Source organism: Oxyura jamaicensis, chromosome 11 (assembly GCF_011077185.1).
Source record: "Oxyura jamaicensis isolate SHBP4307 breed ruddy duck chromosome 11, BPBGC_Ojam_1.0, whole genome shotgun sequence".
In the NCBI taxonomy this organism is placed as follows: domain Eukaryota; kingdom Metazoa; phylum Chordata; class Aves; order Anseriformes; family Anatidae; genus Oxyura; species Oxyura jamaicensis.
The window spans coordinates 11706914-11721291 of NC_048903.1; positions in this window are offsets into that span (position 1 = coordinate 11706914).

Genomic DNA, 14378 nt, shown 5'->3' on the forward strand with positions numbered 1-14378 from the left:
ACTCAGCAGTGATGTTCAGTGGTGACACTAGTCAGCAAAAATATTGAAATACTGCTAAGTATTAAAGCTTAAGAGAGATATCACCATGATCAGAGAGGAGCTGCATTGTCATATGCCAGATTCCTCTAATTTTTATTAATTCTGTAAAATATGAAATTTAGAAAATTACACTGGAGAAAACTTTATTTGCTAGACTCTTGTGGACAGAACAAATCTTTTCTGGAGAGTGACTAACAGGTTTGTCTGCCTGGGTAAGAAAATATATATTATCTCTTTTCCACTACCTCCTGTGTGCAAACACTTCAAAAATATTAATCTGTGTGCAGAAAGACACTCCAAGACGAGGACGTGCCTTCCCCTTAAAGAGAGAGATGGTGCAGATCTCCTTTGGAAAGCTGTGAACAGAATCAAAATGAAGCAGTCAATCACAGCACAACACTATAAAAAGGTCCCAGCACCAGTTTTTCAGCTAAGGTACAGCATTGCACCCCAGTAACTGTCTGTTGTCTTTGGTTCACTCTGATTCTGTGCCATGCTGTAGCTGGCTGTATGTATTGTTTAGCAAATGACATTGTGTTCCATTTTTCATTAAAGATCTGTCGTAAGAGGACACAGAGCTACTGCAAAATAGCTAGCAGACTTAAATTCATACCATTAATATGCAGTAATTACTTTGTAAACAAACTCTGGTTCAGACTGCTGCTCATCTTCATATTGACTTATCAGTTTACATACTCACTTTAAAGAATAATAGTTATAACCTACTGTGGAGAACTTTCTGATACATTATAAATACCCAAGCTAAGTTTCTGACTACATTGCACTAGTGTGAATTCAGTGACCCCAATGGAATAAGAATTCCTCCAGATTAATCCTCAACAAGAGGTCAAAACCTTGATTCTTTTCTTTTTTTACTGGCTTGGTTGTCTGTTTTTAACTGGGAACACTATTTATACAGAATACTATTTAAATACAGAAGGTTTATGATTATGCTATGCAGACTGATACAGACAAAGAAAATGAGAATGCTTGGAACAACGTACAGCAGGTTGCTGGGTAGAGGTGGGTGATTCTGAATTCTCTTCATTTGCAAGAGACCCCAGGTAACTCCAAAAAATGTGAATACATTTATACAAACTACAGACAGCTCATAATTAATGTCTGAAATTCCTTTATAGTTTAGACTTTAAAGGGAAAGAATGAAAATAACTATCAATTATAAAGTCCATAGGGCAATGTTAGACTGTTTTTTACAGATTTACCAGTTAGCTGTTATCAGTTTATTTCCAAGATTTTTTAAAATACTTGGTGTCAAAGGTGAGCATCATTGTTTGAGTACATCCCATGCAAACTGTCAAGCACATTATCTTTAGGGAGGCTTTTCCTATCCCCAGTTTGATGTGCTAGGTGGAAATGAGAACTCTGCTGACAGCAGGCCAGATGACTGATAAAGTACACATCTAACATTGAGTCAAATGCTCCACAGTCCCAACGTATACACTTGACAGAGACAGACATTTGTGTAATTAACATTTGGCAAGCAAGAGGCAGATAAGTATTCAGTAGGAGGTTTACTGAGAACTGAATAGTTCTAGTCACCTCTGTAATACGTGCACCAGCTGCCAGTCAGAGCTGGGGGATTTCTCTAGACTGACAGAGTCATGTGTATTCACCTTTTCTTAGTTCACAGAGGAAGAACTCTCTCTTTCGAGAAACTGACATAAACAGACTTCTCAGCAGATGGGAACACAATACAGATTATCAAATTTCTAAATGCACAGGCTAAAGGTTAGAATCACAGTAAGCTTACCTGGTGTAAAGTATTTCCATAATCAGAACTATAAAAGTCCTAAGAATCTGTACCGAAAAATAGATGCACCAGGAACAGTTTTGGTAGAAGTCCTCATTAAGGCTCCTTGCTTGTTTTCCCTTGTTAAAAATCAAGAGAGGTCCTGCAGGTGAAGCCCTAACTACTCATGACAAAGGATGCAAAAGCAGAACATTTCTACCGTATCTTACCAACAGGCATCTCTGAATATAGTACCTCTGCTCCTCTCACCTCCAGCTTTCGACACTGCCTCTTTTTGGGAAGAGCTGTGATATTTTTACCATAAAGCAGACAATATTTCTAACAGGTTCTCTTGCCCAAATGGCCTGAGTTGTGAGGCATCAGCAACGCAACCTGTTAGTTTCCTAAAACAGAAGTCTGGAAAGATGCCTATATTCCTAGGCAGTGAAACTGTTTTCACTATTGTCTATTCAGTCTTTGATTAACCAAAGAGCCTAGAAATTCCATGCACAATTGATATGGCCCCTTTTTGTATTTATTCTAACTATTCTATTTCCCACCTATATTTGGAGAAAAAAAATAAATCTAAACATGTCAGGTGATTGCTGATGATCTGTCTCATACACCAAGGGACCCACATCTCAGATACCACAGGTACCACAGTCCTTGGCTTTGAGAAAAGGCAGGGTACAGCAAGAAGAATAAAGCTTACTGGTATTAAAACTTTAAATACTGGGAGAATAGATTCCTTGCCACTCACAGTCAACATTGACAAAATGAAGGAGTCTATAAGCACCTGGCTTTAACCTATAGAGAGGCAGAAAACCATATTCAAATGATAGAAAATTTTCCTATAGTTTTGCTGGTAGAAATGCACGAAAATAATTTAATATATCAAAATATGTAGCCCTTCATTCTTAAATCATACTTTATTTCATTTAAACTGTTCCTGGATAAGCCATTTAACTTTAAAAAGAGCTGATAGAAGTTCAGAGTTGCCTTACATAGAAAATTACATAGAAAATTAAGGTTTTTCATCCCATCCTGGAGAAAGAAAATGATTTGCAGGGTTTATTTCCTTGTAGTATTTTGATGATTACCTCCAAATGTTCCAATTTTTACCCTAGAAAATTGAAATGTGACTGTAAGACTATGAAATGTGTGACTATGAAACATTCAGTTTAGCCAAACCAACATAAAATTCCTTCATTTTTCATTTTTATGAAAATTAGAGTTTTATACTCTACTGAAAAGATTGTAAATGCTTTGAAACTTTTTTTTTTTTAAAAAAAAGAACTACCTTTTCATAAATTAAAAATGACCACTTTAAATTACTTTCAGATACAGATTGTTCTATGCTGTAGCTTGGCAGGTTATAGGTTTTACAGACAAGCTATAAATCCTCCAAATAGGCATCAATAATAGAAATAATTACCCAGCCTTTATACCAGTCTTTATAAAGCAGTGTGAACAATTATACTGCAATATAAAAATCTATTTCCACTATAACCAGCAATGAATCAGATGCCCATTAATGAATAAAGGTTGTGAATCATCATCTTTAAAATATTTAAGACTATGAAATGCCACAGTTTCTTAAAATCAGTTCCCTAGCTTGTATATGTTAATGATGTCATGACCAGAGATGGTTAATAAGTGGAGTTTGGATTCACTGACCTAGCTTGGGTATGTTTGCTGTGCACCAAAATTGTTTTGGTATGGATTTGAAATCCAGTACAGCATGGTATCAGCTAACTCCTAAGGACACAGTCCTTTTTATGGTACATTGGTAAGGTACTGTGCTCTGACTTCAAATATACAAAGTCATACATTTTAAAAAGATATTTTCACAAAGCAAAGGAGCCTATTTAACACAATGACACTTGTAAGCGGTTTCTTATTTTATCCAAAACAATTCACTCATCCATCAGTATCCAATTAAATGTGATATGAGTCAGATTGTTATATTGGCTGCTGCTGACTAATACAGCAGGTCAACATCTATACATAGAACTATTCAATGATGATACAGTGATTGGCAACTTCAATTAAGAGACAGTGACCGTGAGCACAGTATATGTGTTTTAAGGATATGTGTCTGGTCTGTTAAGGATATTTAGTCTGGTAACATAAGAAGCCAATATATACTATGAGAACTTTTCTGTTGAATAAGCCTGATTTAGTTTTGCTTGCTAATATTTTGTAGATCTTGATTGTTTTGTTCCTACTGTATCAAGTACGTTCTTCCCTCACATACAGCGGAATCTCAGCAAAATGAGTATCTGTTGCGTATGCCTAAAAAAATGTAGATAATAAATTATTTTTAACTTCATGCTTTCATAAACATTTTATAAGATGTAAATTACCTCATCCTTTGCAAGAAGGAACATAAGGTTTACAAATCAGCAGAGACCAAAGGAAAAAGACTAGCATGCAAGAAATACTTCAGTAATTTTTAAATCAGTATAGCAAATTTATTTTTCAGGTCAGCACATGATTTGCTGTTGCTTTCTTTTCCTTAGTCAGTCCTGGCTTACACTACCCCGAGTGTAGTTAAGATCAATAATTTAATCTAAAATTGAAATGGATTTCAAAAACTCAGTTTGTGTTTTCAGTTTGAATACTGTATAGACAGCAAGTAAGCTGATTGTAAGCATGAGTGCATGCAGGTTTTTGCAACAGTCTGAGTCCTCTGAGCTTCACAAACAATTAAAAGAATGCTTACATGAATGATTGTTAAAATATAAGTGACAAAAAATCCAGAGAAAAGACGGACATCACTTAGAAGTTACATGTATTACCAATTGAAATGAAAACCAAAAGAAAAAAAAGATAGGATTAATGCGGTCATTCTTTTCATTTGGATTAAGTTAAACAGAATAAGAATGTGACTTCCCAGGTGTTTTTCCTTTTTTCTTTATATTACCTGTTCTTGCATACTGGAAAATAAAAAAGGCTTCTTACAATGCTCTGTCAGTTTTGTGGAATGACTCACAGAGACTTTAAACACCATGAGTTAAGTGTTAGCCTTGCCGTCGTTGCCTTGGCTTCTATCCAGACCACTACTTCATGTTATAGTCCTATCCATGACAGCAATACTACCCTATAGGTAGTAGCTCTAAAGAAATAACACCTATCTACAACTTGGCAGAGAATGGGATGTACTTAGGGATTCTAGACATGGTCCAGCTGGAGTTGACTAGCCAAGCAGATATTCCTCTCTTAGTAGGGCTAATTAGTACTGCAAAGTGCTGACTTACTACTGTCTAGCTCTGGACTTAGCTCAGGTATCTCTACATTGTACTGCATGCTCTAAGCTGAGATTGGTCATGTATTTAAGTTGCTGATGAGAGAGAGCCCCATATGCCATTAAATCCTATCAGACATGCAGGCTGTGAGTACCAAGATTGACAATACTGCACAATTCTCTAAAAATAAAATTTGCACTGCAGAAGAAAAGACAGTTTGTCAAGTCACAAACACAAAACCTAACTAATTTTGGATACTTCTTATGTCCTTCTCCTTATATTTCTGCAAATGAGGCTATAAAACATTTACAGTTCTTTCTGTAAGTCCAGTGATCACCTGAAAGACATGAAAAACCCGTTTCTGAAAATTTACCACCTATCTTGCCATTATGATTGCTTCTTTTTTAAATGCAGTACTATAAACATAGCAAAGTCCCATTAATCTTTCAAATACAAATGTTAGATGTCACTTTATTTCAAGAGTAGATTTGTAGTCAATAGAACATTTCTAAGTTAAAAATATCTCTTTAAGTGGTCTTCTCAAAAGATCACATTCTTGGTATAACTAGATTAATTTTGCAGTTCTGGATATGAACAAGAAAATAACTTATATGAAAGGCATTTCATTATTCCACACTGAGAGGAAAGAGGACTTTAATAAGGCCTGTCTGTTCCATGCAACAGAGTTTAAGTTAACAGCTGTGAACTAGCAGCAGTTGTTGGCACATGTAACCCAGTGGCTTGCACACTCTAGGATTCCTAGGTTTTATCTGTTCTGAAGATTACCTGATCTCAGCAAATTTTCTCACTTCCTCACCAGTTTCCCTTTCTACCCTTTATTCCCTTTTAGGTATTGACAGTATTTATACTTTTTTTTCTGCATTGTATGTAGAGTACAGGAGAACAGCCATGACAAGGGACTCCAAGCTGCACACTTCTATGACGGACACAAATGGTTCCTTATAGCTGGTTTTCTCTGACTTTTTTTTTTTTACCAAAGCTATACCAAAGTCCCGCTGCCACTCAAAGCCCCCATCCCATACCTGCATGTCTTACCTCTTTCATATTCACAGGCTCCTTATTTAAGCACAATCATTTAAAATGTATGTTGTAAAGAAAATAATGAAATGAGTTTCACCTGTAAATTTTTAATTCTAGAGTCAGTGGATGGACTCATCTGGTTTCAGTATGCAGTAAGAAAGTTGAAGTGAATATGTCCTAAGTGAACAGTAGAAAACAGTCAGATAATGTCATTGAGATAATGTCAAATAGCAAATACACATATCCTAGAAAAATAGTCAGAAGTTCCTCCTCAGTTACTTAGTATCTTAAGGCTATAGGGTCTTCCCCCTGAACTGTATACTTTGTTTGTCAGTAAGGAAGGAGGAAGTAAAGACATTAGTTATATTATCATGAAATAATATCCTAACCAACTTAGTTTGGTATCCAGCCATGTTTGAAGCCATCCAGTACTGGGAAGAGTTAGGACAAAGTCTTCATGCATGCCCCAGCACCAGAGTTTCAACTTCTGGAAGCCACTGTGTGCCAGACATATTGAAACCAGAACTTGTGCATAGTTTTTCACATAGTTTTCCACATTGTTCCCAGAAGAAATATTTCTGGTCTGATGCAATAAGCCCTTAGACGTCCATGAGACTAGATAGTTTAGAGGATTCATGTGTTTTCCATTAGTGATTGTACTTGAGATACTGAAATAGAATCACATCTTCATGAATTTGCTTCACAGTTTCAGCACCAAGTATTGATAGAGGAGACATCTCTGCCTCTTTTATATGAGGAAGATAGGGCAGACCTATTTTGTAACAGGATTTTGATTTTATGCAAGCCTCACCTGAAGAAGATAGCTCAGAATACCGGAAGGTATCAGAAATCATTACTTTATCCCACAATATACGTATTTTTTTTATAAAGTTAACCTAGTTTTTCCTCTTTTCTCTTCTTCTACTATATGCTGCCTTGAATCTTTTTGCCAGATAGTTTCTATGATCTTTAACAACAATGTAAAAATAGTGCATTCATAATATAACAGTTTAGAACCAATTTTGTCATTTGCTTTCATTTCATCAGCTCAAAACCTCTGTGCATCAGATGAGATTGTTCCAGCTAGGATACAAATGAGCTAGAATTTCGCATTTTGGTGGCCCCTAAATTCTATTTATAGAATCCTTTCCAACAATGAATTCATCTGTTCAGAAAACAAGGTCTGACTGTGCTCAAAAATAAGTTATAATGAACCATGTCAGCAAATATTAGATAAAGGTGGTGCTGAAAGAGGGAAATGAATACTTCAAGTTCATTTATGATTTATGAGTTCAGAGTTGAAATGGAAGTGGTGCATAATAATGAGCAATAGAAATAGCTTGTTTGGAGAGTGAGGATGAATAGAAACTTTCGGCTTGAATAGACTATTAATAGATTATTGATCTGAACCATTACTGCTAAAAAAAGTTCAAAAACTGCCTAGTGATAAACAAAAATATACCCTATCAGCTAATAGCTAAAATACTCCTACATGGCCATAAGAATATAAATCTATAATCCCTAAAGTCATGGGGATTGCACATCTAAAACCGCATCTCCTTTGCAAATAGGATGTATGCATCCAGGAGTTCACATTCTTGCCACTCCAGGTTTTTCAAGGAGAAGTCAATTGGCTCTGGGCTATATCCCAGAATGTTACGGCAGTGAATTTCTATGTGATCAAGGAAGAGCACAACATTGCATTTTTTACTCCACACCCGAGAATCAAAAAAAAAAAAAAAAAAAAAAACACCATATATATAAATATATTATATATATATATATTTAAGAGGTGGCCATTAGCTCATTTTGTACTCTACCAATTTAATCCACTGGCACAGGTTAGAGGATAAAGATCCTATTGACCAGTGCCTCAAGATACCCAACTTCAGAGGCAATTCCTACACCACTGCCATGTTTTAATTCAATGCCATCTTCAAAATCAGAATCAGACTTTGACACATGTATAAGAAAAATGTGTTAAAAACAGGTGGTGCTGCCTCTAAGTTCATGGGAGTGCTCTTGAAGGAGCTAAGATTTTATGTAGTCAAGAAGCAGAGAAAACCTCTTAGGATAAACATAGGAGTTTAAATTAACACACATTCATACCTTATTTCTTTCTCTTCACGGAATATAAAAATCACATCTTCATATTACAAAAATGTATTTAAAGAAGCAAGATCCTTGTACATGATTGTCCGTGGTACTGGGTCACAGGCAGTTCTTGCTTTTCATATTTAGACCAAATGATGGTCCACATATATAATAAATGAAACTGCATAAATCAGTTGGTCTAGCAAATAATACTACCTCTTTCTAGTGTACTTAGTCATTCTGTTATTTTTTTTAGATAGGTAAATTCCTGCAACAGTTTACAGTTTTTCCTAGACTTAGTTACAACATACAACTTCAGGAAAGTGTTTGGTTACAGCTAGCTAAGTCATTTGCTAGTTTTTAATAAAGCAATTAAGCTGAGATCATGCTATCAATAATTTGCATAAAATAGTGATTTCCACTTAAGTAGGAAAAAAGAAGTATGATTTAGCTGGACGTCATTCAATATCTCTCCCAGTTCATACATAAGCACACTCCTACCCCACATGGAAAGCATACAGTTAGTGTTGTGGATGTTTCCTTTTTCCCCATCAACACACATTGCCAGTTAGTTTATTTTCAGTTCCCAGTTTTCAAGATCCCAAATCACAAAACCCTACAAGCAACCATTCTCCCAGGTGTCAGATTGTCAGTGTACCACTGTTTGAGGACTAAGGACTTCAGGTACAGCTGCGTCAATCCACACCGCTGAAGTTTTAACAAAATGTAAGGGCAGCCACATGACTTTCAGTACAACATTTGGCATCCTGAAATAAAGCAAATAAAGAGCAGGTTCACTTGCTGCTACATGTGTGGGGTTGCTTTCTGTTGCTTTAATTAAAAATCAGAACTTTACAATTCTTAACTTCTTTAAAAATATGTAACAAAATAATAGAAAATTCTTCCAATAAGCTGAAAAGGATCTGTTACATCTGTAATGTGGAAGTGTTGGAACTCTTCAGCAACAGAAGTTTCTCTGAAGATTGTTTTCGTCAGCAGGATGAATAAAAGATGAGTTGGCAGGTGAATAATGTAGAAATATTTATTACTAGCATTCACTGAAAACAATGCTAGAATGCCTCTAAAAGCCTGAATGAAAGAAAAAAAAAAAAAAAAGGCAACCACCACCATTTAAAAAATTAACTAGCACTCTAGCACTCCAGTAAAGGAAATGCAGATAATTGAAGACACCTACTTTTGTGTCAGGTGATTGGAAAAAGCACACAGGAGTTGAAGTCAAAATGTAATCCAACCCCTTTTTTCTTTTTCTAACACAGTTGGAAAAGGACAGTGATGTGGCATTGTTTGTGCAGTTTTTACAGAGGGTCTTCTGCTCTCTTCAGTGTAATGTCACCACAGAAACTTCCAGAGTTGACTAGTACAATCTATTCTACTGTAGCCAAAGATTACAAAGACACAAGGCTTACTTTAAACAGTCACAATAAAAATAAATAACTTTTTCAGCAGTAGGTTTTTTTTTTTTTTTTTTTTTTTTTTTAATGGATCAGGGTCTTTAGGGAATTTACTCTCTACTAGTATCATAGTTATACAAAAATAGCAATTATCTCTTATTCATAAAAACAACTCTGCAAATGTACATGCCTTAGGAACTCACGTGTGATATAACACCAAAAAAAAAAAACACTGTTGGATAGCATGTTTCCTTAATGCATGGCAACGTCAGAATTAGGGATGGATGCATAGCTTTTATGAGCTTAACACATGTTTGCCAAACAGTAGAGTTAACTCCGTTTTATTTTGTTTAAATTAAGAAGGTGCAACATGAGCCCGAACCCTGGCAGGTTTTAATCATGACCTAGTTTCTCTGGATATCTAGTCAAATGACTAATTTCACTTTTAATAGAGAGAGCATATCAAAGGTCTGATTAGCAAATAGATCAAATGGCTTCGAGATCACAACCTGACCTAAGTCCAGGTGGAGAGCCAGTCCATGGAGTATCAACTCTAACCCAAACATAACAGCCTTATTGTGCCCAATTCCGCCCATCAGTTTAATCTTCCAGTTGAGTTGCCAGTATTGTCTGAATTACTCTGCTTCCATGGTAAGCAGTTAGAGGCTCAAACGTATCTCAGGATGAACTTTGGGATTAAACAAAAGGCAAAGCTGGCCTACAAGGACAGTATCTCCTTTCATCTTGATGACACAGAGGACAAAGCAATTATCCGTATCACTTGGCATTTCAGATATTTGATATTTGCTGTACTATTCTGTGTTGCTCTAACAGCAGCCAAAAGCCTTTTTTTTTTAAAAAAAAAAAAAAAAACTGCTTGCAGGATCTCTTCATCATGCACCAGGCTGAAAACGTCTTAGAATTCCCTCACCTGCTATCTGTTGAACAAAACCACATTACCCATCTTATATTGGTTTAAGACAAAGTGGTATTGCCCCTTTTTTCTTGAAGTATTTGCCCAGAACAAGAAACAGAAAATAAGCCACCATGGAGTAATGGGAAGAGAAGAAAGCAAGGGTTGGGGATTGGAAAGGGCAACAGCAAGAATACAAAAGAGATGCAAGCTTTGATAGTTACAGCAGCATCCAGCGCTGAAAGAATTCTATCCAGGGGAAAGACTTGCAGATAATAATAAACAAAACAAACATGGATTTATTCCTCAAGTCATCATTTTATTCCAGAATACCAGCTGACACTGAGTTTGAACCAAGATCTTAAAACCTCTCTGTGAACACCAAGAGTGAACAGTAGATCTCCATCTCCTTACAGCAGCAAGTTCCTCATTTCACTATAATTTCCAGACTAGACGTCTGTCTGAAACCTAACTTCACCTAAAGTATAGTATAGCCATGGGGCAGCTGTGGCCATCTGCAGCTTCTGAGCTGCATGACAGTGGGAGCCAGACAGACGGATAATTGTGGAGGAAAGATTTCCTCACCTGAGGAAGTGTATTTTCTTTCCTGTGCAATTGAAGACTTTAGGAAAGAGACTTTGCTTTCATGTTCTTCTATCTACCAATGCAGGACAAGAGAATTGTCTTCTACCAAGCTTAATCACCTAGGTTAGGTAGGCCATTAGAACGTAGTTTTGGCAAAGAACTGAAGTTAATCAAACTCTTGCTTAGATTCTCCAGTTTTGGGGGGGCGTGTTTTTTTGTTGTTGTTGTTTTTGTTTTTCAACAACACCTGAAATTCATGTGTTAGGAACACATATCTAATATTGAACAGAGACTAAAGTGGTTATAACAACATAGCTCTCCTTCTACAAAACTCAGCTGACATCTTCTGGCCAACCTCGGTTCTACAGGTATGAAATTGAAGATTTATTCAGTAAAGAACTGAAATTGAAATTCTTTTAGTGAAGAAAAACCACTTCAGAACTGCGGAGCATGAAATCTTGATGTGAGAACCACCCCACAGCAATAAAGGCCATTTCAGAGAGCGTAAAGCAAAGCACACTGAAAAAAAATAAATCATATTAAAGGCTCCATTGTTGGAGCTTACACCTCCTCCTCAGCTGACAGTAAGCCACTGGTTCCTAAAGTGCATTCAATAGCCTACAACCAGAAAGAACTATTTCAACAGCTAGCATCTTTTGGCTGGTGCGAGAGAAGTAGGAAGTCAGTCCCAACTAAACAACTCACTCTAGAGCAAGCCCCTATACAACTGCCTCCACTTTCAGCAGGGGAAGCATAGCAAATCCTACCTGATCACTGTTCATCTTGTCATATAGAGACTTCTAACTCCAAGACTTTGTAATCTTTTTCAGAAGCACTGAATTAACCTAGGCAAGTTGTAAAAGTCTCACACCGAAGCTACATAAACATGAATGAGATTATCAGAGCATGCTTTATGACCCACTTACCTGCCGTCTGTAGTTCCAGTATGCTTTTAAGCATTGCTCCTACACATTTCCCCCCTGTATTGCTTCTAATTAAGTAAAGCTCACCAGAAGGCTTTTTTTTTTTTTTTTTTTTTTTTACTCTTAAGAAATTAGAAGTGCCCAGTTAAGAAGTTTGTTTGTTTAATCTGAATAAAGGCATAATTTCTCATCCTTTCTACAGTTGCTTTGGTCCCATACATCTTTTCCCTTCAAGTCATTGAAGAGCCTCAATCAAAGCATTCTGCGTCTGCACCATCGACAGACTCAAGCAGATGCCCAGACGCTTGTTAGCATGAAACTGTAGCATGGGCCAACAGGCCATAACATCGCTGAACAGCAAGTAACTAATGCAGTAAGAAATAAGACTCTCTCACCTGACATACCTAGAGAGATCTGACAGTAGCAGTCTGAATTGGTTCTTCAGGATAGAGACAACGATTTAGTAAAATTTCATGTGTTTTGTGTGACAATTATACTTCTTTGGAAGTTGACTTCTCAGCAGCAGATAGAGGAAAAACATATTTCCTATTCATGTCAATCCATGGTTTGTAACCTTTAGAGAAACACATGCCTTGGAGTCTTACTTTTCTGCTTTCTCTGCTACAGCATTACAGCACAGTAATGAACAGAACAGAAAATTGTTTATGACAGCAGTGTGACCAATTGATAGCTGAGAAAACCACAGGATGTGCACAGTTCTACTTTCAGTTCTTCTCAGTACAATTATAGCTCTAAACAGAGACTCTGAATAAAGTACCCAGAAATTATTCTGCAAAGTTTACACATCTTTTTTTTTTGGAGGTGGGGAGGGAGGAAAAAATTGTCCCTTAATTTCTCTTCACTCTCAAGAAAGGCAAACCAATTGGAATTAATGGAAACAAAGCTAACCCTCAAAGACTAAGTACTTGAACACTTGCTGTGCTACTGGTCCATTGTAATTCAAGGATTTTATTAGTGTTTGTAGTCCTTTTAAAATATGCTTAAGACAATTTACATCATACACTTTAGGCAAACGTTCAAATGATTTTTAAACTGCAGGCAAATACTATGCATGTGAGCTTGCCAAATTGAACATCTTTATGTGTATTTCCAATTTTACTGAAGCACAAATTGGGTATTTTGGCTAGTGAACACCTGCTCCCTCTGCTGACCGCAATTTAGTGCGCCTCAGTAGTATCAAGGTGTCCTTACTTTTATGTATTAATAATTATTTCAGTTGGGGGAAAATTGCTGAGGTATAAGTTACGAAGCAAACTAGCAAAGCCTACCCAAACTATTTATTTTTATCTGAGCTTGAATATTTAACCTATCTGAACTGGAATCTAGCATATTTTCTGACATACTAGATTCTGATAAAGTAACTGAAACATTAAGTCTTCCATCCCTTTAATAAAAATCACTTTCTAAACTTGAAATATGATTTAAATATTTTTATTTAAAAAAGAAAACAGTGATTTGGGTGAGTGTGTTTCTGACCATTGCTTCTTTAGACTGTTAGAGGAAAAAAACTCCAAACAGAACTGATAGGACCTAAAGCAAATAGACTGCCTACAAAGATGTTTGTCAGAACATACATTTTGGTACCGCAGGCCTTGTGTCTAGATAGATGTGCTATTGAGCCTTCACATCAGCATGCTTGCATAAGCAGATTAACACATTAAGTTCACTCATTTAAATGCTGTTGATTCTCCAAGTCACAAAACACAATGTTTATTAATGCCTAAGCAGCTAAGTTTGTAGTTAGGTGTCTGATCTAATTCAAACTGATAGAATCATTATTTTCTTTTCCGTAAGTGATGACAGATTTTGTTTTTGACCTGCAACAAATCCCAGGGACAATTTTAAACTAACTAGTATAATGTTATCCTTTTCCACTGTATGATAATTATAGCATTGCATGTTAAACTGAGCAAAACTAGCATGGAATTAGAAGTAGTACCCTTCTTACTGTCAAATGGATTCCCTAAAACAATCATTATCAATTTGCAGTTGCAATTACAACAACCTACATGTAAGTGCGTATCTAGGAGTAACACTTAGATAACAGCGGTACAATGACTCTTTCCAAAGACAACCAAGATTTTACCACTGGGCTCTACTTGAATTAGAAAACTATTTTTTTAATGTCTATATACTAGATGGTTTGCTGTACTTCTGCATTTACAGGTTTGCTCTACAGCACAAGTTTTCTAAATCATCCTCATTAAAACTGCATCATTTGATATCAGCTCTAGTGTGGTCTAGCCCCTTTGTTCCTCTAGTCACACTGTGAAGTAACTTCTCTATTAAGAGGTAGTTTAGAAATGCATTCTTTTACTGCTTTATGTATAAAATCAAAGCAATTAAGCATGT